Source organism: Acinonyx jubatus, chromosome F2 (genome assembly GCF_027475565.1).
Source record: "Acinonyx jubatus isolate Ajub_Pintada_27869175 chromosome F2, VMU_Ajub_asm_v1.0, whole genome shotgun sequence".
Taxonomy (NCBI): Eukaryota; Metazoa; Chordata; class Mammalia; order Carnivora; family Felidae; genus Acinonyx; species Acinonyx jubatus.
In genome coordinates this window covers 36,218,541-36,244,089 of record NC_069394.1, presented here as the reverse complement: position 1 = coordinate 36,244,089, position 25,549 = coordinate 36,218,541, and the positions used below count along the sequence as shown (strand labels likewise).

The 25,549-nt window shown below is 45.6% G+C and overlaps 1 pseudogene; it reads right to left on the bottom strand.

Moving 5' to 3' along the window:
* LOC106980024 (40S ribosomal protein S20-like) overlaps positions 1 to 25,218 on the bottom strand; it is a 61,520-nt pseudogene extending 36,302 nt beyond the window's left edge.
* Between the last annotated feature and the right edge of the window lie 331 nt (positions 25,219 to 25,549).

Here is a 25,549-nt window from a genome sequence, read left to right as displayed (position 1 = left end):
ATACCTCATTGTTTAAGGGAAAGACCTGGAAATGGCACACATGACTTCTGCGCACAGGCTCACGGGAGGAACTTCGTCACATGACCACTTAGTCATAAGGAAAATGTCGTCATTGGGTGACCATGTACTCAGTTTATCCCTGTCACTGTGGAAAGAAGGGGAGAAGGGACAGCGGGACAACCAGCAGTCAGCCACAGCCATCAAGACCCATTCCCAAAGTCCAGGAGTCAGGAACCCAAGGAGATAGACACGTTCTCAGAACATCAGCCGCTTCCTTCACCTTGCCTAGTGTCATCTTAAAAACAACAGTTGGCCTCTGAGGCTGTGGCCACTGGAGGATTATTTTTAGGAATGGCCAGTGGACATGTTCTCCACCAAGATTTTTTGAGGATTTAATTCCTTGACATATCTTAGGCATTCTGGCACACCTGATACATTTTATCTGCTTTTTCCTTTGCCTATGATGACCTTATTTTTAGGAAAACAAGGCACATGCCCCACTGACACGTGGTTTGATACTGGAACAGAATACCTAAAACTGTGAACAGTCCTGAAAAAATTGGCACGTATGGTCACCCTGCCCACACTCAGATATTATGTTACTCCTGTGACAGCCCATTGAGGAGCCTTTGGGAGTCACCTTCTTTCCCAATAGAGTTGTTATCCCCATAATTCCACACACCTTCTTGGCAAGCCGTGCTTATGCAAAAACACGTGGCATGAAAGCATGAAAGAAATAATAGTTGCCTAAAATAGATTGCTATCCAATTAAAATGTTTGCAAGTCAATATGGAATGCATCCTTTCTAACACAAAGGGAAAAGGAGAGGTTTTGCAACCACAATAGTCATTAAACAATACTGTCTAGAATAAGACAGAGTCAGAAATGTTCAGCAGTAGAGGGCAAAGAAGAGACCCCGACAATTAACTGAAGAGAAAGTCTCATCGCTGGACTGGTTACAGTAAGATTTTCAAAGGTGGTAAAAATATTGATCAAACCTTCATTGGTCCTCAGCCTTCCTCAGCTAAGAGGAAGCCTGTCATTCAAGGGACTTCAAAATGAAGGTCCGAATCACACTTACGAGCATAGATGCAAAAATTCTAAATTAAATATTTTTTAAATAATGCATTATGACCAAGTAAGTTCAATTTAGGGACGCAAAATGGTTCAGCATCAGGAACTCTATTATATAATTCAGTATGTTACGAGATTAAAGGACGGAAGTCATTTGAGTATCTCAGTAAATGTTGAAAAGCTTCTGATTGAAGCAAATACCTACTGCTATTAAAAACTGGAAACAGCTACTGGGAACACAGAGCAAATGTGGGGTGTGAAGTAATATTTCCACAAAGACAGAGAAGAGATGGTGTTATCTTCTACTTGTGCTACCGTTCACTGGAGCCTACTAAAAGTCTTACTAAATCAGTAAAACCAGGGACGCCTCGGTGACTCAGCCCGTTAAGCGTCCGACTTCAGCTCAGGTCATGATCTCATGGTTTGTGGGTTCGAGCCCTGTGTCGGGCTCTGTGCTAATGGCTCAGAACCTGGAGCCTGTTTCGGGTTCTGTGTCTCCCTCTCTCTCTGCCCCTCCTGTGCTTGCACTCTGTTTTTCTCTCTCTCTCTCAAAAATAAATAACATGAAAATTTATTTTTTTTAAATCAATAAAACTGTACAAGAAAAGTAGCATAAAGACTGAAGAAAAGGATTTGACTGTCGCTATTTGTAAACAGGTTCATTGTCTCGATACAAAAGTGCAAGATAATCAAATGAGAAATGTTTAGAAATTATTAGACTAGTAAGAAATATGCAAAGTCACCACCCCAAAATTCCATTCACGATTGCCAGACACACACAAAAGTACTAATCTAGTTAGGCATAAATATTGTCGGATGTATGCAAGATACTAATAAAATTATAAAAGTTTATCAAAGGGCGTAAAGAAAGACCAAAAGAAGCAGAAATACATTCTGGCTGCTGAATAAGAGTTGTTACTACATAGATGTCAATTTCCCCTCAAATGAATCTATACGTTCAATCCGGGCCTAATCAAATGTTAATTGAATTTTTTTGATAGCACTTGATAAGTTTATCTTAAAGTTCATATATCTGGGCTATTTCTAGAAGGGCAGATAAGAAACTGATAACATCAGTTGTCTCTTGAGGGAGAACCGAATGATAAAATACGGAGGAGGAAGACTTACTCATACGCTATTTACCCTCCCGTGCCTTTTGTTGTAAACTACCACGTGTGTTTATTCCCTCGACCACAAACCAAAGAAAATTAGAATGTACGGGGAGATCTCATTTTTTTTTCAAAAACATTAAGACGTTTTGAAAAAAAAAAAAAGTATAATGATATCAAATAGGAAAAAGTACAATAATAAAAGGCTTTGGTGTCGAGGTATAGATAGTTGGACACGCCAATGGAGAGAATAAAGACTTAAAAACAGAGCCCCGTGTATCTGGCAGGTTGCTTTATGATAAAGGAAGCATTTTAAACCAACAGGTAAAAGAATGGACTATTACGTAAATATCGAACTCTTCAGTCCCTTCTCTGTTAACCTTCACGAGGTTCCTGGGAGGATTAATTGAGATGAAGTATGAAATACTACACAAAGTGCCCGACTTAACAAATACTACTAGGAGTAGTAGTAACAGTCTTACTGTGATTAGAACTACAAACAAGAATAGTGTAAGAGGCAAACCATGTGATATGTATTATTTCCTTTTATGCACGTAGGCTATTGGAAGGCCACAACAAGCCCCAAATGTTTAATGCAGCCTTGCATTTCTACCGTGATTTTTGTCTTAAGGCACTTTTCTTGCATCATCTCATTTAGTCCTCTTGACGCCTGATCGACCGTGTTTTCGTTTTTCATCCCTCGAAGTATCGTTAACAGGGCACAGATAGCAAATGCTCAGGCTCGGGAGGGCATGGATGTAAGGATGGGATCTAGTACCATACTGAGAAGCCCTTCCCCGTTTTTGCTTAAAGATTTCCCCAGGGAGTCTCTGAAGTTGCTTTTCTAAAGGCGGAGATGGGGTGGAGAAGGGGCTTCTGGGGCGGTCACCTAGAGCAGCATTCGAGCTGCGTCTCTACCGAATGACTATGGGTCTTGATGGCAAAAATACTGGGGAGGGTGGGCAGGTGGGCAGCAGGCCAGGCCAACCCCCCCTCTCAGCAAGGTTGTGATTAGCATGTGACAAGGAAGGAGGAGAATGGAGCAGGTGTTTGTCACGACTGCCCTTTTCGTGACACTCCCTTGTATCATCACCTTCTCCTATTATTCAGTTTTCCCTCTGGACACTGAGTTTCTTTGTCAGGGTCTCCAGCACTGAATGAAGAGGAGAAAGCAGACATCTTCCCGCAGGTCTTGACCTTTCCCATGTGTAGGACTGAGTCCATTTCCTACCTCTGGCTTCCTTCTCTAGGCTGCGTGTCAGCTTTCCCATAGCCTACCTCCCACCTGCTAAGCCTTCTGGCCCACGGCCCACCCATACCCAAGGACCCCTCAGACCCTGATGTCCCTCCCGCCGCTCATCGTAGTAGGGTATGAACTCACAAAGGCTCTCTGGCCACATGTGTCCCAGGGCCCTAGGAGCTCTGTGGACTGTGGGGTTTCCAAAGTGTTTCCCAATCTGAAAGCTGTTGGCTATACTCAATTTACAGAGGGGTAGGGGGTCACAAAATGACTTAAAAAATAATTGCTCTGGCACCTTTTCCTTCGCTAAATGACATTCTCAGCTCTCAGCAGGGAGTTGAACTAAACCCAAAGTAGGAAACTGATATTTTAATTTGAATTGAAACTGAACTCAAATAATAATATTATTCTCTCTTTGAAGTTTGAACTGGATCTGACCTGGACAAAATCCAGAAAATTTCCCACCCTATTCCTCCTCTCCAAAAACAACCCACAAGACAAGCCTGGATCTTTCTGAATTCTAAACCTGCTTCATGTTTTGTTATATTTTTCCAACTGAGTAGAGGAATATGTTAAATAATTTTTTAAAAAGTGTTTTATTACCATGATGGAAGCATGACTTTCTAAAGACAGATTCTATCTTCACTGCTGAAAGAATAATAAAAGGAGTTGGTAAGCTTCAAGAGTTTCCTTTGGTAACCAGAACACTGTTAAACACTTATGTGGAATTTGAGGTTCCGTACTGTTTTCCCAGGTTTTGTGTTTCTTTTTTTAAGTGATGAGTTCAAGCAGTTACACAGAAAATGTTTAACTCGGTGAACATTATATTTGTTGCTAGGTCCCTAAGGAATTTCGGGATGAGAGGGTAAGGCGATAGTAAATGTGGGTTTCTTTTTTTTTTTTCTTTTTATGTTTATTTTTGAGAGAGAGCGTGCATGAGCGTGGGGGAGGGGCAGAAAGGGAGGGAGACAGAGGATCCCAAGCAGACTCTACGCTGACAGCAGAGAGCCTGATGCAGGGCTCAAACTCATGAACTGTGAGAACACGACTTGAGCCGAAGTCGGACCCTTAGCCGACTGAACCCAGGCGCCCCGGATCTTACCTTTTTTAAATAACTCTTTATTAGAAGCTTCAACATCATTTTCTCATATGCAGTTGTGGGGTTGTTTTTAAATGCACAAGAATAAAGGGACTATGTATGATTGAAGAAATTTCTTTTTTCTTTAGACACCTAACATAGGCCAGCTCTTAGACTGAGCTCAGTTTGACTTCGCAAATTTTTGAAATTTATTTCTTCCGTAGTTATCTTTTATCTATGGTTAGCGCCAGTGCCTTCCCTTGGGCATAGCTAATTGGGGCATTTTCCCGAAATCATAGACGGAAACTCTGAAGAGCGGTGAACAGGAAGAGAAGTGACTTCCCCCCCTCTTCATGCACATACCTTCTGCCTTCAGGTGGCTTTTCCTGACATTTCCTCCCACCTCTTTTTACTCACAGTGCTTTCTCGATTTCTAATACTTCCAATCTTAATTGTAACAACCAGTGCTGCTATAAAATTCACTCCAGTGAGAGCCTACAGGGAAAGCCCAGGTGAGTAAATCTACAAGTGTTCATCTCTTGCACAGCCTCCGTGTCTCCCATCAACCTTCACCGAGACGTTGCCCCCACCCGCTGCCCACAAGCTTGTTGGGGCTGTCACTCAAGGGGCCCCACACCCAACCAAAGATGAACACGTGATCTGAAGGAAGCAAATGAGGATCTTGCCCTGTAGAAATTAGAGCTGGAGCTATGTGACACAAGGGCCCCAAATGGCAAAACAGGTTCAGCCCAAAGGGCAGGGTTGCTCATTAGTTCTTAGTCCCTGGATCTCTGGAGCTGCCCTACTTCCTGTCCCTGCTGGGGCTTTTCCCTGTGATTCTCTGGGCTGCTGATAGTCTTTCAAGACACTTCTTTTTGTCTTCAGTTATCCAGAGCTTATCTCTGTTGTTGGCAACCTAAGAGCCACAAGTGATACAAGTGTTTGCAATTATTTGAGAGCTTCCTCTGTTTCTTCATTGTTGTGTGTCATCCAAGATTCTGCTGCTGCCACATAGATCGGTGTGGATCTTTATCCTTGGCCACCAGGGTGCTGGTCTCTTAAGTCTACTTCCACCGGCTCCTTTCCAGACACCTGACCACCCTCCTTCGCTTCTCTTGAGCACCATTTTCTTGGGGAGATGTGGAACTATATCGTTTACATTAAAATCGGCTCTCACCCAGGGATGACGGGCTACATTTCGCTGCCATTTGGAGATCAGTTGGAACTCTAGCTCTGTTTATTGACTTAAAGAAAAACCAGCTAAACCAGAATGAAATGAGCCTACCACAGTCCTTCCCACTTTGCTTTCCACCTGGGCTCCCTCTGACAACAGGTGACCTTCGGGTGAAGTCGACACAAAACAGTGAGAGACAGGATTCCCAGTGGGATGACATTTTTAGCACAGAGCGAGGCTTTGTGAGGCAGCCCTGCGGAGCCCTTTCACAGGGACCGTCAGGCATCTTGTCTGGGACCCGCACTGCCCCCCTTTCCCTCCCTCTTGCCTCTTTCCCTCTTCCAGGATCTATTTCTGCCTCTCTGTACTTTTGGACGACTGAGGTCGCCTCTCTGGGAAAGGCTCAGGGACTCCTCAGAGGCCTCAGATCAGAGTCTGCACAACCCTTCTGCTTGGCTCTTAGCTAGGCCTCATAGACTTCATGGCCTTCAGCAATAATGGTGGTAGTTTTTGTTTTCAGTAGTCCCACAGCATCCACCCTGGCAGTCCTGAAGCTTTCAGAGCAAAATGCTCAGTGTAGCTTCGTGTAGCTTCTGGAGGGCAAGGCCTGGGTCTGGTTCCTCTCTCTCCTGCCTGAGGGAATAAACGGTTGGCTGCAGTACAGCAGAGCACGCACACTATTTAACTTTAACCCCTGACCAGCACGGGGACACAAGAATCATCTAAGCAAAGTGGAGACAAAGAACATGCCAGGGCCTTCCAGAGGAGGAAGCGTTTCCCGGCGAGGGGCTAAGAGTGTGAACGCTGCACTCAAACAGATCTGTGCATCAAGTTCAGCTCTGCTACTTCACTGTTAATTTAGGTAAATTCCTTAGGTTTTCAGAGCCTTGTCTGTCACGGGGAGATAACATGAGTACTTATCTCCTAGATCTCCTGTGATGATTAAATGAGATAGAACCAGGATGGAGACTAGTTCACAGTAAGAGCGCCAGAAACATGAGCTATTGTTATTATTAGTAGGAAAATCATCAGGAACTCACTTCTAGGGAAGGAGCACTCCATGTGCATTTGGCCAGCGCCGGGGCCTTTCTGGGAGCAAAGGCCACCCAGAGAGCTGGGACTAGAGACCGCGGGGGGGGAGACGGGGGGACCCCCCCCATCCCCACCCCACACATCACAACAGAGACCAGCCGCGGACACATCAAACCAACAAGACTTTGCCCTTCGCCACCAACGTCACGCTACTGCACGGGCCCCGAGGGGTAGAACCAATCGCAGGGAGAAGGAAGAGGAGAGGCTGAATCCCGTAGTTGCGTGAAGTTTGTGGGCGGAAGAGAGCCCTGCCTGCTACACCTGCAAAGGTCTGTCCTCGCGGAACGGAAACAGATGCAGAACTATTTGGCCCGTGCAACCGAGCAGCCCGCCCCCACCTCCTTGCCACCCTCCTTTGCCATCATGCTCTCCTCAAGGGAAGAACGAAGTCTGGTCAGAGGAATAGCAAGGACCTTGCTGCAAGGGTTCACCGCGATTCAGATATAACAGACTGCACTTGATCCTGTAGGTAAAGGACCCCGTTGCTGGTGGGGATGGACAGGAAGACATGGGTTCTGCAGACATTCCTGAGTGAAAGCTGTAGGAGACGCACGGAGGGGAGAAGGTAGAAAAGACCGGGATTTTGAGCGAGATGGCTGAGAAAATGAGGACGGTGGAAACTGAGATGTCAGGGTCAGTAGCACGGAGGACTACGCTCTCAGTCCAGCTGAGTTAAGGTGCTGACGGCACGTCCGCGTAGAAATATCGGGAACACTATGGAAAAAGGGATTATGAGTCCACAGGAGCGTTTCTCAAACGTTCGGTCTCAGGATTCTTTCACGCTCCTAAAAATGATTGAGGGCCTGAAGAACTTTTGAGCCAGTGGGTTTTATCTATCAGGGTTCATTGTATTAGAAGTGAGAACTGGGACATATAAAATATTTAGTTATTTGTTTAGAAGTAACAATGACAAACCCATGCCACCTTAGCATAAGTAACATTACCATATTTACCTAACCAAAAAGAAAAAGAAAAAAAGAAAAAGAATAATCATGGCAATTGCTTCATATTTTTGCAAATCTCTTTAGTGTCCAGCTTACAAGAAGACGGCTGGCCTCTCAGATCTGCTTCTACGTTCAATTGTTGTGACAAACTGTTTTAGCTCAAGTATATGAAGGGAATCCGGATTCATGTAGGTGTTTAGCTGCAAAAAAGGAAGGGTCTCCTCCCTCCTCAAGGATCCCGGAATCCTACTTTGAGAACTGCTGGTCTAGAGAGAGGTCAGGGCTTTAGAGGCATGTTTTGAAGGTCTCTGCCCAGAGATACAAATTGCTGATGTCAGAGTTCTGGCCAGGAGAAGAAAGACAAAAGCGCCTAGGGCCAGCGTCTGAGCGTTGGGCACGTTTGTGCAGTTGGTCCTTAGTATTTACCAATTCTGTATCTGCAGATTTGCCTATCTGCTATTGGTGACCCCAGAATCAATACGTGTGACACTTTGGGGTCATTCCCAAACACGGTGCAGATAAGAGAAAATTTGAGTCCCCTGATGCACATGTTCCCAGCTGAGGTCACACCAGGCAAATCCTTGCTTTCTTGTTTTCTGTTCTCATCCCGTCCGCAAGTGTCCTTTCTGAGTCTACTTAGTGCCACTTTTTTCACCCTTTTGTGCTTTTTGTTTGTGATCGTGCTGCTTAAATAGCCCTCAAGGGTGGCACCGAAGGGCTGTCTAGTGATCCCAAGCACAAAAGATGGCGATGTGCCTTCTGGAGAAAATACTTGTTTTAGACGAGCTTTGTTCAGGCACGAGTTACAGTGCTGTTGGCCCTGAGTTCAGTGTTAACAGTATATTACATGTAATATAAATCAGTGTAAAATAACAGGTCACATGTAAATCAGTATCTTAAATAAGGGGCCTCTGAACAGAAATTAACACATAAAACAAAGTTATTTATTGGCCAGTTGATGAAACTGCTATGACCAGGGGCTGGCAGAGACCTACACTTGAACCTCCCCAGGTGCTACAGTCCTGTATTCCCGGCAGCTTTATGGAACACAGCTACCATGAATGATGAGACCGTCTTGTACTTGGAGGAGAAGGCAAAGCAGTGAAGGACGTGGAGAGCCCACGGAGAGTCGGGTCCTGAGGCGGGTCCTGAGGTTGTGACACTTTTTCCAAGGGCAGGAACTCTTCACTTTCTCAGGGATGGACCGAAGGTGACGGTCTTCGGCCACAACGCTTTGGGTTACAACGTAGACCTTTAGAGCCAGGAATTGCCAGAAAGGCGAACACCTTTTGACAAACTCCAGGTTGGAACCGGCTGAAAGGAAAGGCAGGCAGAACCCTCCCTAGTTTGAAGGTGAGCTCAGCTCCCCCCCCCCCCCCAACACCACTTAGACTCCACGGTCATGGCACACTTCCACCACCTAGTGACCACACGCTTGAATTGCAAGGCCTGCTTTTAGAAGCCCGAGAAGAATCCCTTGGCCGAATGGAGAAAACCAATGACCCGAGCTTATAGCAAACGGCTTGCTGATTCTTTTTTACCCGAAAGTAATACTTGATCATTCCAGACCACCTGACAGTGATTCGGTGAGTTGTTTCACCAATATCTAGCAGACGCTGAACTGTCCCTGACTTAACAACGGATGTTAAACAAAAGTTAACTGGCTACTCAACAGCAGGGAAGACGCCCAAGCAACTTCTCCTTCTGGGTCCCTGGAGACTTTTAAACCAGGCCCCCAAAGAAGCTGGCACCTGGCTAGCTTCCCCCAAAGACAGAGTTTCATTTTGCCCCCCTGGTGTGATCTGAAAAGCCAAGGTGCCAAGAGCCCTGACATCCTGGTATTAGTAACTAACTCTATTTCCTTTATGAGTGTTCTCTTTGAAAATGTAGATACCCATTGAAAGGTGGGAGCTGTTAAGTCGTTAACACTTTAGTGTGAATAACTGTCTTAGCCATGCTCTTGGAGGGTCCCGGGAGAGGGGGGCGGGGGGAAGGCCCAAAATGGGGAGGTAAGGGCTTCAGTTAAGGTCTCTTGGATGATCCTGGGACCAACAGGGCCAGGGAGGACCCTTGGCAAGAACTTGCTTCACTCCAGCCTTCAGGAACACTGACAGAACCCAGGTTGCCAGCTTACCAGAGGAAGCAGTGTGTGATGTGACAGGGAGGACACTGGGGGAAACCCTAAGGAACACTGACGGCCTGAGGATCCCAAAGAGGGAGTCGGATCTCCTAGCTGGGGGACACCTATTTCTCTAAGGTGTTGTGTGCAAGGCTTGTGGGCCCAGTCCTCTCCACAGACAGGATTGGTTTAATCCTCAGTATTTAAAATTGGAGGATTTCACACGGAAATCTTGATTTCCAGCTTTTCCTGAAGCAAGGATAAGAAGGAGGAGGAGGAGGAGTCTGGCATTTTTCTGTCACTGGGACTTGCTGGAAGTGCCTGGGGGCTGCTCTGCTGGGAAGGATGTGCACGCTCCATTTTGCCACAGTCCCCATAAAGCCCAACTGCCTCATTTACCTTCCTGGGCTGGCTCCTAAAAACCTTTAGGGTGCCATCTCTGCCTTCAAATATCAATGATAATAACAAAAACAGTAATAACATTATTAAAAATAATGAACGTATCAGTATGACCAGTTTTTTTTTTTTAATGTTTATTTATTTTTGAGAGAGGGAGAGTGCACACAAGCAGGGGAGGGGCAGAGAGAGAGAGAGAGAGAGAGAATCCCAAACAGGCTCCGAGCTGCCAGCACAGAGTCTGACACAGTCCTTGAACCCACGTACTGTGAGATCATGACCTGAACTGAAACCAAGAGTCACACGCTCAATGGACTGAGCCACCCAGGCACGCCAGTAACGACCGGTTATTTAATGCCTACTGCAAACCAGACATTGGGCTAGTGCTATTGCCCACAAATTTCCCTAATTCTCACGGAAACACTGGTGTTTACATTCCCATGTTAGAGAGATGGAAACCAAGGGACAAGGAAGAGTGTTAGACTCGTGCGTTCCTTTTCGTAAATGTGTTAGAGCGATGGCCGCCATACGTTTTCCTAGCTATCTATTACCTATTTTGTATTTATTTGTCGTTAGTCTCCTGAGAGAGTCACTACATTCCCTTTCAACACTAGCAACCATCTGGCTCTGTCGGTAGCACCAAAATTGCCACCCAACTGCTGTCCTGCCGACCTCCCCTCCGCTCCGATTCAAGATTCTGAGCAAGATCCGTCCAGCCTTCCGACCCGGCCCAGGAGATACTGGCATTTCTGTTTCGCTTACCCAGACTTGTTCTCTAAACTACAAATATTCACGGCTTTCCGTGGTTTGCTAATTCACGAACACCACGCTGTATTTCAGATGATCATGTGCATTTGTGCCAATAGGGGGGGAAAAGAGGTGTTTCTGTGCATGCCCGCTCATTAACAGTGGAAATCCATTTAAGCTGCTGTTTCTCTATGAGGGGCGATCCCTAGGGAGGCCGGGGAGAGAGCCTCAGAGGGCAGCAGATAAGGTTTTCCTTTGAAGATGAAAATAATCCTAGTCAATTATTTGGAGTCCCCACCCCTTCCCATAATAGAGACAGACCTCCGTGGGCTCTTCTACACGCCATCCTGGAGCGCCATGTACCCGGAGGCATGCATTTCCTCAATCTCTATGCTTTTCTTTCCAGGGAAAAAACAATGTAGGAGAAAATGAGCCTGTTTTCCCATCACATTAAATTAGTTTGGCCAGGGGAGCCCGGCTGGCGCAGTCAGAGCGTGCGATTCTTGATCTCAGGTTTGTGAGTTCAGGCCCCAAGTTGGGTGTAGGGATTGCTTAAAAATAAAAATATATGTATTAATTAATTCGGCCAGCCAATTAGTTTGATCACATATTCTGAGTTTAACTACAATAATAAATTACCCCAATGACACGTCTTTTGATATTCTACAAACTTCATAACGCCCTTTCCTTCCTTCCCTTTTTATTTGTGTCAGTCCGAGTGATTTTCTTTTTATCAGTTTTCATTCCTATCAAAGTTATCTACGATCATAAAGAGTCCAATACAAGACTTATCATCATAAAAAACAGTGATTTCTCTCACTCCATTTCCTGATCAGTTTTAGATCTTATTTATCCACTTCCTACTATGGAAGATAAGGGTTCAGTTCTTTTCTCTGTTTCTCTCTCTCTCTCTCTCTCTCTCTCTCTCTCTCTCGCACATGCGCGTGCGCGTGCGCGCGCGCGCGTGTGCGCGCGCGCGCGCACACACACACACACACACACACACACTTTGCAATTTCCCCTCCTCCCCAAATAATTGCATCAATTTTGGTTAGATAAGTATTCCATGCTGAATTCATCAAGGTCCAGGAGATGGAAACCATGCTGCCATTTGTAGAGGGAAAGCATAATATAAGAATATAATATAAGGAAGTATAATATAGGAACTGTTAACACAACATAAGGTTATCTTAGAGGAGAAAGAGAACTATAAAGAAAGCCCTAGAGATGAGCAAGGCTACTGGAGGCGGGGCTGGCAGGCCAAGGCTGAGAAGCCAACCACTGCGCTGCTGGCATGATTCGCTGGGAATCCCCTCACCGGAGTGCAGTGGAAACCTGATGGGAGGCTCTCCGTGAGGTGCTACTGAAACTTAATGGGGGCGAACGCCACAATGGACGTCTCCCCCAACCCACCTGCTGCTGGGAACCAAACAGTGGGAGCAAGAAGAAGGAAAAGTGTTCATCTTTTATGATTGGGAACGTCTTACTGACAGCTGAGCCATGCAGCATATACGGCAATCCCCTTCCCTACTTGACTTATGGGTTCCTCTTGAATTAATAATTGACTTTGTTGTTTTTACGTCCTTAATTATCATCAGTCCCCAAAACTCTCTCCCTAGTGATTTAAATCTCCCCTCCCACAGGGCAGCAAGAGTCTCAGTCCTAATTCTGGCAACCTTTGGCGCCAGGTTCACAGTTAGGGAAGGGACACATGGCAGCAGAGAGCACTGTTGCGATTTGAGGACGTTTAGGCCTCTTCAGCAGGATTCCCCATAGTGGCCTTGGGGACAGTTCATGGAGTCTTCTCTGCCAAAGGTCATCTCACAAATGCCGTGCCCTCTTCGTCGTTAACTCACTGCCCTCCTGGCTTCTTGGCATCCCATTTATCAATCAAAGCACAACTATAAATATGGCCTGAACCGTGAGGCAACATGTTGTCTTAAAGACAAGGAGGGGAACGAATGTGACATCATTCAGGCCCACACCATCCACCTCTAGCTTCTTGAAAAGGTCCCCAAACCTTTCTGAAATTTCCAAAACAGGCCTGTTCTTCTTACTAAACGTTCAGCTTCCTTAAGAACTATCATTCTAGATAAATCAACCAGGTCTTATTTAGTAGTATCGCTTTTCTCTTGTAAGTGCCAGTGTCATATCCGGAAAGTATTTCTCGTAACAAATGTATACAATTTCAATTCCTTCTCATGGAAACCACATATAATTTTAGCCAAACAAAAAACGCCTCTAGTTAGCCTGGCTCTCACCTTTACTTAGAATTTTATTTTTATAGTGACATGATTCCTGACTTTGGAACAACTGATTTAAAAACCAATCTTCCAAATTCAACACACTTGTGGCTCGGAAACTGCTCCTTTTCAAGGTCTGACCGTGAAATACTAATAATTGCTTTTATAGTGTTAATTAAAATGTATCATGTTAGCATCACAACATATACACAACACATAAATTTACGTATTAAGTCACCAATTTGTATTGTCTCTCAAACTGCTTTCATCACAAATATTTGTTTTGTGGCCATGCACACTTTTTAGTCCCTCGAAACCCAGGGCAAAGGCACAGGGTAGGGCATACGAAAGATTTTGGATTCAATGGAACTTTTAATCCTGTTGAATATTTAATCATTAAGATTATTTCACACTTGTACTTGTTATATTATTACAAAGTTACTGTTTTATAACGATAATTATTAATGTATGATATACCAGTATTGCGTGTAGCTATTAATCATTGAGTCTGTTTTACAACATTTAGAACTCACTCTTCTGCTGTATGAAGCTTTGCCCCAAACCTTCACTCCCAGGCACAGACATTTCATGCCAGCCTTGTGCAGGACACTGAGTGGCCCTATCAGATGAAGTCCAAGTGTTTTAAAGTCCAAATATCTAGATAGGTTTCTTCCACAGATAGGTTTTTGCCATGGGTTTCGAAGATCAAATAACTTTAGGATTCAAAGGAATGTGAAAGCCGTAAGTATACGTTCAGATGAGCTGATCGTAAATGACTATACACAGAATGCTGTTCAAGCTTGAAATATTAAGGAAACTCATTGTTTCCTTAAAAAAAAGTTGGCTTTAGTTGTTGCTCCTTTACCTAATGAATCGATTTTCCAGAGAGACAAAAAATAGTTTTTCTTCAACTAGCACAGAAAGGGGAGGAGAAACAAATTTCAACAGGCCAATCTTCGCATAATGGCAAATCCAGAACTCCAATCTCTGGTCAAAGGCTTATGTGCTTAGAGACTATTTTGAAACTGGATTCAAAGGATAAAATGTTAACCAAAGTACTTTAAGTGGGCAAAAAACAGAGTCAGACCTTACCCCAAATTAGATTCCAGAATGATCAAAATTTGCATGTGAAATAAGGCAAATCTCTAAAAGTTTAAGAAGCAAGTGTATATAACATGTTTATGGATCTCTGGTGGGAGAGGCCTTCCTAAGCTAAACATGCCCCTAAAGCCAAAAAGCCTCAGGCATATGATGGATAGATTTGACCGCATGAAAGTCCAAAATCTTCCTGCTATGGACCAAATGTTTGCACTCCCACAAAAGTCATATGTCGAAGCCCTAACTCTCAGTGTGATGGCATCTGGAGATGGGGCTTTGGGGAGGTGGTCAGGGTTGAATGAGGTCATGAAGGTGAGTCCTCATGATAGAATTAGAGCTTGCTTCCTCCCTGTCATGTGAGGACACAGCAAGAAGGTGGCTGTTTGCAAGCCAGGAAGAAAGCTGTCACGGGAAACTGACCGTGCTGGCACCCTGATCTTGGACTTCTAACCTCCAAAACTCTTAGAAAATAAATTTCTGTTTTTTTAATGATTTTTTTTTTCAACATTTATTTATTTTTGGGACAGAGAGAGACAGAGCATGAACGATGGAGGGGCAGAGAGAGAGGGAGACACAGAATCGGAAACAGGCTCCAGGCTCTGAGCCATCAGCCCAGAGCCCAACGCGGGGCTCGAACTCACAGACCGCGAGATCGTGACCTGGCTGAAGTCGGACGCTTAACCGACGGCGCCATCCAGGCGCCCCTAAATTTCTGTTTTTTAAGGCACCCAGTCTATGGTCTTACGTTACGGCAGCCTGAGAAAATTAATAACACAGCCTAAGGAAAGTTTAAAAACCAGAAACATGGTGGGGCGTCTGGACGGCTCAGTGAGTTAAGCATTCAACTCTTGATTTCAGCTCAGGTCATGATCTCATGGTTTGGGAGTTCGAGCCCAGCATCAAGCCCTGCTTGGGATGCTCTCTCTCTCCCTCTTTCTCTGCCCCTCCCATGTTCGTGCGCTCTCTCTCTCTCGCAAAATAAACGAGCATTAAAAATTTTAATAAAAAAACCCAGAAATGTGGGGGAAAAAATTGCAACATATGTAATAGGCAACATGGTTATACTCTAAAATTTATTTTACCAATCAGATAGAAAAATACAAATATTGTTTCAGCAAAATGAGTAAAGGACACAGAGATAATTTATGAAAGGACGATAAATTGTCCATCAACAAAAGTGATGGCTTTGAAGATGGAGGAAGGGCCCACAAGCCAATGATGCAGGTGGCTTCTAGAAGCTGGATAAGACAAGGAAGTAGATTCTCTACCGGAGCTCCCAGAAAGGAACACAGCCCTGAAGCATGTTGACGAGACCCATGTTGGATTTCTGAGTTCCAGACGTGTAAGATAATAAATCTGTGTTCTTTTAAGCCAACAAGTGGTAATTTGTTACAGCAGCAGTAGAAAACTAATACAGCTACTAATCAAAGAAATACGAATTAAAAGAGTGATATTTTTGCCTTTAGAGCCTTATAACTGAGAAGTGTTGCTGTAGGGGAATATAGGCACACATGCTTTTGTAGGAACGTGTTGGGATGCCCTTTTAGGGGAGAAGTCATTTGGCAGTATGTATCAGATCTTTAACATGCATACCCTGACCTACCAATTTTCTTTTTCTTTGACTATATCCTAAAGCACTGGGTTTCCATCTGCATTGAGTGGTGGATCTCTTTCTTCACACCAAAAAGAGCAGAGAGAAGTAAGCCTGTGACTGCTGAAGCAGGGTTAGGGGCTGCAGCCCTGATACTTGGCCTTTACCTCACCCCTGCAGGAGCCCCTCAGGCATTCCCATGGGCTCCATGGAACACACTTGGAGAACCACTGTCCTGGGGGAATAACTACACAAGCAACCCAAAGACCCCAACACACAAGGATGTTTATCACAGCATTGCTTATAATCGCAAAAAAAATTAGAAACAACCTCCATGCCCCTCCAAAAAGTGGCTAACTTATTATAGTTTATTTATAAATAGTATACAAAACTATGTACCTATTTAAAATGATGACATATAAAGAAATAAAATAAATAAATAAATAAAATGATGACATATATCCGTATTGAAATGTAAAGAGTTATGCAAATTATTGAGTGGGAAAATAATCTATAAATATCTCTGCATGGTAAGATTCATCTCTTATTTACACAGACATGTATAGGAAAGACGTCTAAAGGACATAAGAAGATGCTCAGCATCACTCATCGTCAGGAAAATACAAATCGAAACCACAATGAGATATCACCTCACAGCTGTCAGAATGGCTAAAATCAAAACCACAAGAAACAAGTGCCGGTGAGGATGTAGACCTAAAGGAACTCTCATGCACTGTTGGTGGGAATGCAAACTGGTATAGCCACTGTGGAAGACAGTATAAATGTTCCTTAGAAAGTTAAAAGTCAAGGGGCACCTGGGTGGCTCAGTCGGTTAAGCGTCCGACTTCAGCTCAGGTCATGATCTCACCGTTCTTGAGGTCGAGCCCCGCATCAGGCTCTGTGCTGATGGCTCAGAGCCTGGAGCCTGCTTCAGATTCTGTGTGTGTGTGTCTCTCTCTTACCCTCCCCTGCTCACATTTTGTCTCTCTCTCTCAAAATAAATATTTTTTAAAAAGTTAAAAATAGAATTACCATATGATCCAGTAATTCCACTACTGAGTATCTACCCAAACAATATAAAAGAACTAATTTGAAAAGATATATGCATCCTTATGTTTACATGATCTACAACAGCCAAATAACGGAAGCAGCCCAAGTGTCCATTTATCGATGGACAGATAAAGAAGATGTGGTATATATACACACACGCAATGGAATAATACCCAGCCATGGAAAATAATGAAATCTTGCCATCTGCAACGACATGGATGGATCTAGAGAGTTATAATGCTACGTGAAGTAAGTCAGCCAGAGAAAGACAAATACCATAGGATTTCACTTATGTGGAATTTAAGAAACAAAACAAATGAACAAAGAAAAAAGAAATAAAACAAATAGCCTCTTACCTATAGAGATATTGTGATGAGGAGTGAATAACACATATAATTGCTTAATCACTGCATTAAATACCTGAACCTAGTGCAACACTATGCATTAATTATACTGGAATTTAAAAAAATTTTTCAATACATTTTTTTAAAACATAGAAGATAATATAAAAACCCAGTGACCACAAAAAAAAAAGAAGAAAAGAAAAGATGTATAAAGAGATATTAGATGAAAGCATTAACAGAGGCCATCTCTGTGTGGCGCAATTAGGATGAGTTTTTCTTCTTTATACCTTTACATATTTTTAAAAATGAATACATATTACTTTTGTAATCAGAAAAAAAAATCTGGTTATACACTGAAACACAATGAGCAACAAATGAACGAATGGCTAGAAATGTGTGTATGACAGAGAGAGAGAGAGAGAGAAGAGGGGAGGGAGAGAAAGTGGGGAGGGACGGGGTGGGGTGAGACATAGATATTTTATGTGATGAGGTTTGAACAAAGCCATTAATGTTGGGTATCTCCTATTTGCCCCACTAACTCCACTTTATCCCTTTTTCCTTTCTACTCTGTGCCTGGGGAGGCTGACCGACGTGGATGCTATTGATGATCTCCTTGCACTTGGCTTCCACCTGGGTTTTCCGATGGAAGTGCACTGGCAGAGATTAGGGAGTGGGAGCGTGAGATCAAGGTATATGCCCCAAACTCTTTCCCCGTATCAATGCCCTGTATTAATGCCAGCTCCTGTTTGGATGCCCTGTCCATGCAGCCATCCCCTCCACGTCTCCCCCTCTACTCCCTTCAAGTGTGGCGGTAAAGTTTCCTGCTTTGGTTAACCCCAGGGTACCACATGATCCATTGGTTTCTGGGAATTCTACCCATAACTTTGTAAATTACTCAATTTGAGTGTGCTGCTTCCAGCTGGGATCCTGACGTGTGTGTGTGTGTGTGTGTGTGTGTGTGTAATAGTTTTCTTCCAAATATCCTATAGTCATATCTAAAAGTCCTATTTTGTTCTACAAATATGCAGCCAATACGTAACATACAGCTCAGTCCACAAATACAGACATTAAAAAAAAATATTTTCATCATTTCCTGTAGCTCAGTTTAATTTCTATTTTGCATCTCCATTCTACTGGGGTGGCAAAATTTAGGGTCACCCAGTTTGGGGCTTGCTCTTCCATCTACTCCCCCCAGTTTCATATCTAAGGAATGGGGAGCTTCCCTGGTGCAGAGGCACTGGTGGGTGACATGTCACGTGGCCACACAGGCAACTGCCGGGACACCCCATGCCCCACGCTATTCTCAGTGAGCAATTCAAGAGTTTTGGTGAGCCCTCCTACCTCCATGCTATCCACATACTTCTATGTTGATTTTGAGTTGTTCTGGGGTGTAGGAAACTCTGGGAGGCTGCCCAAGCCCCATCCGTCAGGTCCTGTGTTACAGCCACTTTTTCTCTAGTCTTGCCACTTCCTCCGTGCTCTGCCAGCCAGGGGAGCATGACACAAGTCCCATGGCTGCTTTCACTCTGACACTCTACGGTGTCTCCCCAGGTCTCAGTCTGTGGTCTCTCTGAGACCCAGCAATGCCCACCCTTAAAGTGTTTCCCTTGCAGCGTTATTTCCCCTCCAGCCAGAGAAACTCTAGTCTCCATCGTGGGGAAGCTTTCTCATGATGTATTCTCCTAAATATTTGGTTTAATAGTTGCTCATGCTATGTACGTTCAACTGGAAGGCTAATTGGTAATAATTAGGACGTTGGTACAAAACCTCATCACATCAAAGAAGTTGAGCTTTGTGACAGGTGAGTATCTAGAGGATGCTAGAGTCATTATATCCTCATTTTCTCTTTCACAAACTGTACACAATCATGTACATTTAAAACTTTGGGAAGAACAGGCTTAAAGCAGGCAGTACGTTTTATGAAAGGCGGTACAGTACTTTTTATGAAAGACAATACTGTACCTTCCTTTTCTTTCAAAGGAGTTTAATGCAAGGTCTTCCAATTTGGGTATGTAGAAAAAATTCACAACTTAGGACTTTTTAGAAGTCCCTTGCAGAGGCTAGGCCTGCAGATATAATTTTCGGCCACTAGATGTCTCTAAGTCTTAAAGTAGCACAATAATGAGGTTTGTGTCTATTTATATACGCACATCACCTACCCCCCAGTTACAGTTTCATAATCCTCTTATGTAATGCTGGGTCGTCAGCTACAGTTGATTATCAGTTGGGAAATGGGCAGGGGGGGGGGAAATCCCAAAGGCTCTATGCCCCCAAGACAGGGCCAGAGCTGTTGAGAGAGGGGTCTGTGCCTGTGTGACCACACAGATCCCCAAGATTCTGAAATTTGCCCATGCATTGGGCAGTGAACGCATGGGCAGGGAAAGCAAAGAGCTGCCTGTGGTATGTGACCAGCTGGCTGGATTCACAGATTAACTCATCCTCTTTCTTACAGTTTGGAACCAGCAGAGGAGCTAGCGGGCCGAGTAATATCTCAGCCCTGCATCTCTCCCCAGGCTGTAGCACCGCTTAAAACCCTCATGTCGGCCACACCTGCCCCCCAACCCCTGACCCACCAGGGAACCCCACAGCCAGCAAATGCCACAGGACTGTCCCCAGACAATGTCCCCCGCTCTGTCATCAGGGCATCTCATCAGTCTGTTTTCTGTGGTATTTTCCTGTATGTGTCTGTCTGCCAGCCTCAACAGGCGCTCCCAGAGGGCACGGACCACTCCTGTTCGTCTTTGCAGCCCCCACCCCCCCACCCCCCCCCGCCAGCCTCATATCCAGTACTTTCTGCAAAAGGTATACAGTGAATGTCTGTTGCAACCAATGCGCGGTCACAGAGGGTGTGAGAAGGCCGGTGAAACTACTCACCACTGATGAGTTTTTGAATCTTAAAAAAAAAATCACCCAAAGCCTCTAAGGACAGAAGTAACCTTTAATGAATGGCCCTCCCCTGGTTGTTTGGAGGCTGACTTAATGCGGGTCCTTAAACCTATCGTTTCAGTGCGAAGGTTAAGTGTGTGAACCCTACGGTAGGACTGTCTGGCGTAAACCTGAGCCTCCATATTTGCCAGTTCTGTGGCCTTGTGGCAAGAGACACTGGCAATCTCCAGCTCGGTTGTGACTTTCATAAAATATGCATAATGACAGTGTATTTATTCATTTCATAGATTTGTTGTGAAGATGCCAGAAGTCAATTCTCATCCGTCGCTGACAGCAGTCGCTCAATAGTGGTTAAAAGTTGGGGACCAAAGTGAGAATGCCTCCAGTTCAAACCTGTCTCTGTGTAACTTGGACACATTACATAAACTCTCCAGGCCTAAATTTCCTGTCTGTAAAGTGGGGATAAAGCTACTTAGCTCAACAGGGGGGAGTTGGTACAGGGAGTAACTGACATAGGAAATTTACCAACACACATTAACTAATATCATCCTCGCACTTCAGCACTTACAACAGTAAGTAAACAGCCTGCGGACAGAGTGGTCAAGGGATCGCGTATCTGCCATTCACTACATTCACAATACTGTCAACTCCTAACTTTTCTTTAACTCCTCGCTTCTGTATAATTTTGTAGAGCCTGTTTATATTTATTATTTTACTTGGATCCTAAAACCCTTCCAGCTTATTTTAATCCAGAGGATGATGGTGATTAGTGAAACACATGGCTTCAGGCTCGTCACACATCAGATGACAAGGAAAAGCCAAGAATGAAGAGAGTTGGGCAGAGGGAAGGGGGTGGGGAAGAGAGGTGAGGCGTTGGGAGCTTCCTCTTAGCCAGTGGGTCCTCCTCTGTTCCAGTTGCTGGGGTCGTTCAAAGCTCTTTTGAAAATGCAACAAAAGCTATGAATACTCACCCAGAAAACTATACGTGAACACAACACTTTCAAGCATTTGCACGGGGTCAGACTGAGATGTGTTGCAAGCGATAATTTCGCATCCCTTTCAAATTAATTTTTTAACAAATACTTGTTGAGTAGTTATTGCTGGCAGCAGAGAAAAACAAACTTTATATTCATAAAACTCATGTTCCTCTTTGTTTGAGATTAGAAGTTATCACATCCATGCAGTTTTCTGAACTTCTGGAACCTCTTTAAAAGTTAGTTAAATAAAGGACTAATTTCTGGTAGTCAGTACAACCCCATGGAAAATTCTATTGACTGTGAACAGCGAGCAGCTGCCCGCTGGCTGAGCACCATGCAAAAATGCTCAACAGAAAGACCTCCGGTGAGAGACGTTCTCTTTGTTTGTTTGAGGCTGACAGCAAGGGCAATTCAAGTGTTTCCACTAGGCCAAGTATTGCCTGTGAAAACCTTAATTAGAAGGTACCATCTTTCTGATTTATTCTCATGCTGTCTGGGGCACTTTATAGATAGATACCTCAGCACCTGATGGCCTACCCACCCTTTAATCCACACTTGGGTTCAATGCTCAGGTTAAGACCCCTGGGCCGGAAGGTTGGGTTTAAACACCAAGGAGGTCGCGGGGAGCTCTTCCTATATGCAAATACCTCACTCATCACCTGAAGCTCATGGTGATGGGAAGACAGGCTGGGGAGGGGAGAGAACAATAGGAAAATCGCGACCCTGACTGCAAGCCAGGAACAGAGAACTCATTACTTCTCCATGGAGGCTTTGAGAAGGGGACTTATGTCAAGCGGGGCTGCCTCCGAGCTTCCACGCATGCTCTGATGTGCTGCCGTCCCCGGACGCAGGCCTGAGCCACTCTCCTCTGCCAGTCTGTGCACGTGTCTCTGCTTTAAATACTAGGTCAGGGCACAAGCTGTTCAGGGCCAAGGAGGATCATGCTGCGAAAGCGGCGGGGCACACTTAGTCACGGCTCTACTGTGCGGGGTGTGGGGAGCTCCGGCACAGGAGGCAGCTGGTAGACCTCCGGCCTGGCTGGGGAGGATGGCCGAGGGGTGGGTTGGCTGAGGGCGCAGGGGAAGCTTTTGTGTCAGCTTTCAGAGCCAGGAATCCACGGGTCTAACATGATGAAGGTTTGGTTCATCCCCCAAACACAGGGTGGTGCTTGTCAGCAAGTTCACGCCACAGTGAACACTTTGTGTAGACCGTCAGGATCAACAGCCAGAGGGCCGGGGCCTCCTGGGCTGTCTGGCTTCGAGCGTCCAGGTGGTTTTGCTGATGCTGACCAACTCAGTGAGGGGGCTGGGCAGGAAAGACAGCCTCCAGGCTGCTCCCTGGCCGGTGGACAGCAATGATTTGTCAGTACTGGAATGGTGACGTGCCCCGGAGGAGAAGGCGACGCTCAGTAAGGCAGTGGCCCTCCAAGGCGGGGGGGCCTTCCCAGCAGTGGTAGTTGCATCAGCCAGGAACTTGTATTCTCAGGCCCACTGAGTCAGAAGCCCTGGGGTCGCGGTGTGGTATACTAACCCTCCCAGGGAATTCTGATGCATGCTCGAGATGGGACCCACGGTCATGTCTCAGCGGGCCTTCTCCCTGTGCCCGGGGGCTCCCGGGGCAGGCAAGGATCCAGCTGTGCAGTTGCAGATTTCCCCCCGGCTCCATCCACCCTAGGTTTCACTCTTGGGGATCAGTGTCTGTTAATCTTGCACTGTCCACCACAGCCACAGGTGGCAGGACCCAGAAGTGCAGGCGGGAAGGCTGTGTGCCTGAGCAGGTGCACGCTGGCCCCGGCTCCTGGAAGGAGCTGAGGAGGCTGCGTGACCCTACTCACCCAGGTCCTTGGCAGAAGACGTGGCCGAGGGGCTTCTGAGCAGGAGAGCAGGGTTACAAGTGCTGGGGGATAAGCCTGCTTCCCTCACCCTTTCTGGTGGCCCAACTACTCCAAGGTTAAAGGGACAGGGAAGGTGGCCTGACATTTCTGTGACTTCCCGGTGGCTGAGACAGGACTAATGTTCACTGTTAAAGACCCCAGGCTGTTCCAAGACATGGAGGCACCCTGGGCTTCCGCCTATGAGCCAGGGGAATGGTTCTGGGGGCAAAGCAGACTTTCTTAGCTCCTGTCTATACGGCGCAGGCTGCAGACACACTCTCTGGGACTCAGCCCTCAGGAGCCCAGAGCCCACAGAGAGACAGGAGGAGCACGGAGGGAGCACCCACACTTCCTCCAGAGAGAGCCCACCTCATCCTTCTGAGGGCCGGGCGTGCACTCATGATGCTAAAACAGAGAAATCAAGTGAGAGCAGAATGCAGATTCTCTGAGCAGTCTGTCTTAATCTTGACCCTCTATTTACTGGAACAGATTCCTCAGCGCAAAAAAATTCGACAGAGCACTTCCATTGGGAGAGTCCAAAATAAAAACACAACCAAAGAAGCAATTCCCAACATAAAGTTCTACACCTCACCAGTGTTTCACTCGTAATTACCCATTTGGCCAGAGGGCAACACGATCTTTGCAGAGTGGAATGGTAGAACACACAGACCCCGGAGTCAGACTATCTGGGTTTAAAGCCCAGTTCTGCCGTTTACCAGCTGTGTGACGTTAGGCAGTTTACTTAACCTTTCTGTTCTCGGTTTCGCCCTCTGTAAAATCAGGTCATTAATAACAGCTACCTATAGGGACATTCTAAAAATGAAATGAGTTAATATACATAAAATGTTTAGAAGAGAAGTTGGTGCATAGCTATGTGTGTGTTATAGGAGCGTTAAATAGATTATGAGTGTTAAATTTCTTTTTTTTTTAACATTTATTTATTTTTGAGAGAGAGAGAGAGAGCACATGGGGGAGGTGCAGACAGAGGGGGACAGAGGATCTGAAGCCGCCTCTGAGCTGTCAGCACAGAGCCCGATGCAGGGCTCCAACCCACAACCTATGAGATCATGACCTGAGCCAAAGTCAGACCCTTAACCGACTGAGCCACCCAGGCGCCCCTTAAATTAGATTTCAAAGGAAGTTGTGGCCTTCTAATGTGTCCACAGGCTAGGCTGAACCATATTTCCCAGAATTTCCTTTGCTGTACATTTTGACCACAAGAGAGATTCTTAAGCCAAGACTTGGGGGGGTGGGGGGGTGGGGAGTGAATCGGCAACCAATTTGCAGTTCAAATTATCTGCTGGCTCTGTACCTCCCCACTTCCCCTGCATCCTCCTTCAGCTGCTCTGACCCCCGGGCCAGGTGTGTGTTCGGCCCCTCGACCACAGGCAACCTGCACACGGCACCACCAAGGGCAGAGGTTCCGCTCTGTCCCTGGCGGGGGGTGGGGGGGGAAGCCCGGCTTGTGCCGTGGTTCCACCGTGTCCTCGCTCTTCCTGACGGCCTGCCCTCTGGACTTCCGGCTCATCGATGAGAGTTCCAAGGTGACCACAGAAAACAGAGTCGAAAGAAATTTTTTTCAATGAACAGAAAATAATTTTCTCAAGCTGAAGAAGGTAAGTCCTCACTGTGAAATATTTACAATGTACAAAGAACATTGCACTTTCTAACTGATAAGCCCCCAGAAAGGGGGGAAAGTGGGGGGAAGGGACAACTCAGAAAAGAGCAGATCTCAAAAGCAACAAACTTCCAAAAGGATACACACGCTCGCCAGAGAAACCGCAGATTGAACTGACTTTATATCTAGCAGCCTGGAAAAAATTTAGACCCCCAGCAGATGCCTGAAACTGTGTAAAGTGTCGAACCCTATCTACACCATGTTTTTACCTATACACTCATACCTATGATACCGCTTGATTTCTAAATTAGGCACAGTAAGAGATCGACAATAAACAGCAGTTAACTAACAATAAAATGGAGCAATGGTAACAATATGCTGTCAGAGAAGTTATGTGAATGTGGTCTCTCAAAACGCCTTATTGTTCTGTACTCACCCGTCTTGTGATGATGGGAGATGATAAAATACCGGCGTGATGAGACGAAGTGGCGTGAGTGACACACGCGCAGTGACGTAGCGTTAGTCCACCGCTGACCTTCTGACCTTCCAGCAGCAGAAGTGTCATCTGCCTTCAGAGGGCGGTTGATCTCGGGTAACAGAAACCACGGGCAGCGGAACTGCGGATGGGGTGGCGGGGGGGGGGCGGCGACTGCAGCTGGAACGGGTTTGTTGGCGGTGATGAAGAGCCACGGGCAGTCTCCTGCATTGTTGCTGGAGCTGCAAATGGTTATGGACGTTTGAGAAAGCTGTGTGACAACATCTATTACAATGAAAGACTTGAAGTTTCGACTCAGCAATTCCACTCCTGGGAATCTACCCCCAGAGAAGCGAACACACCCAAGGCTGATGTACAAGGATGTTAATGGCCGCATAATTTGTCATGGCAGAAACGGGGG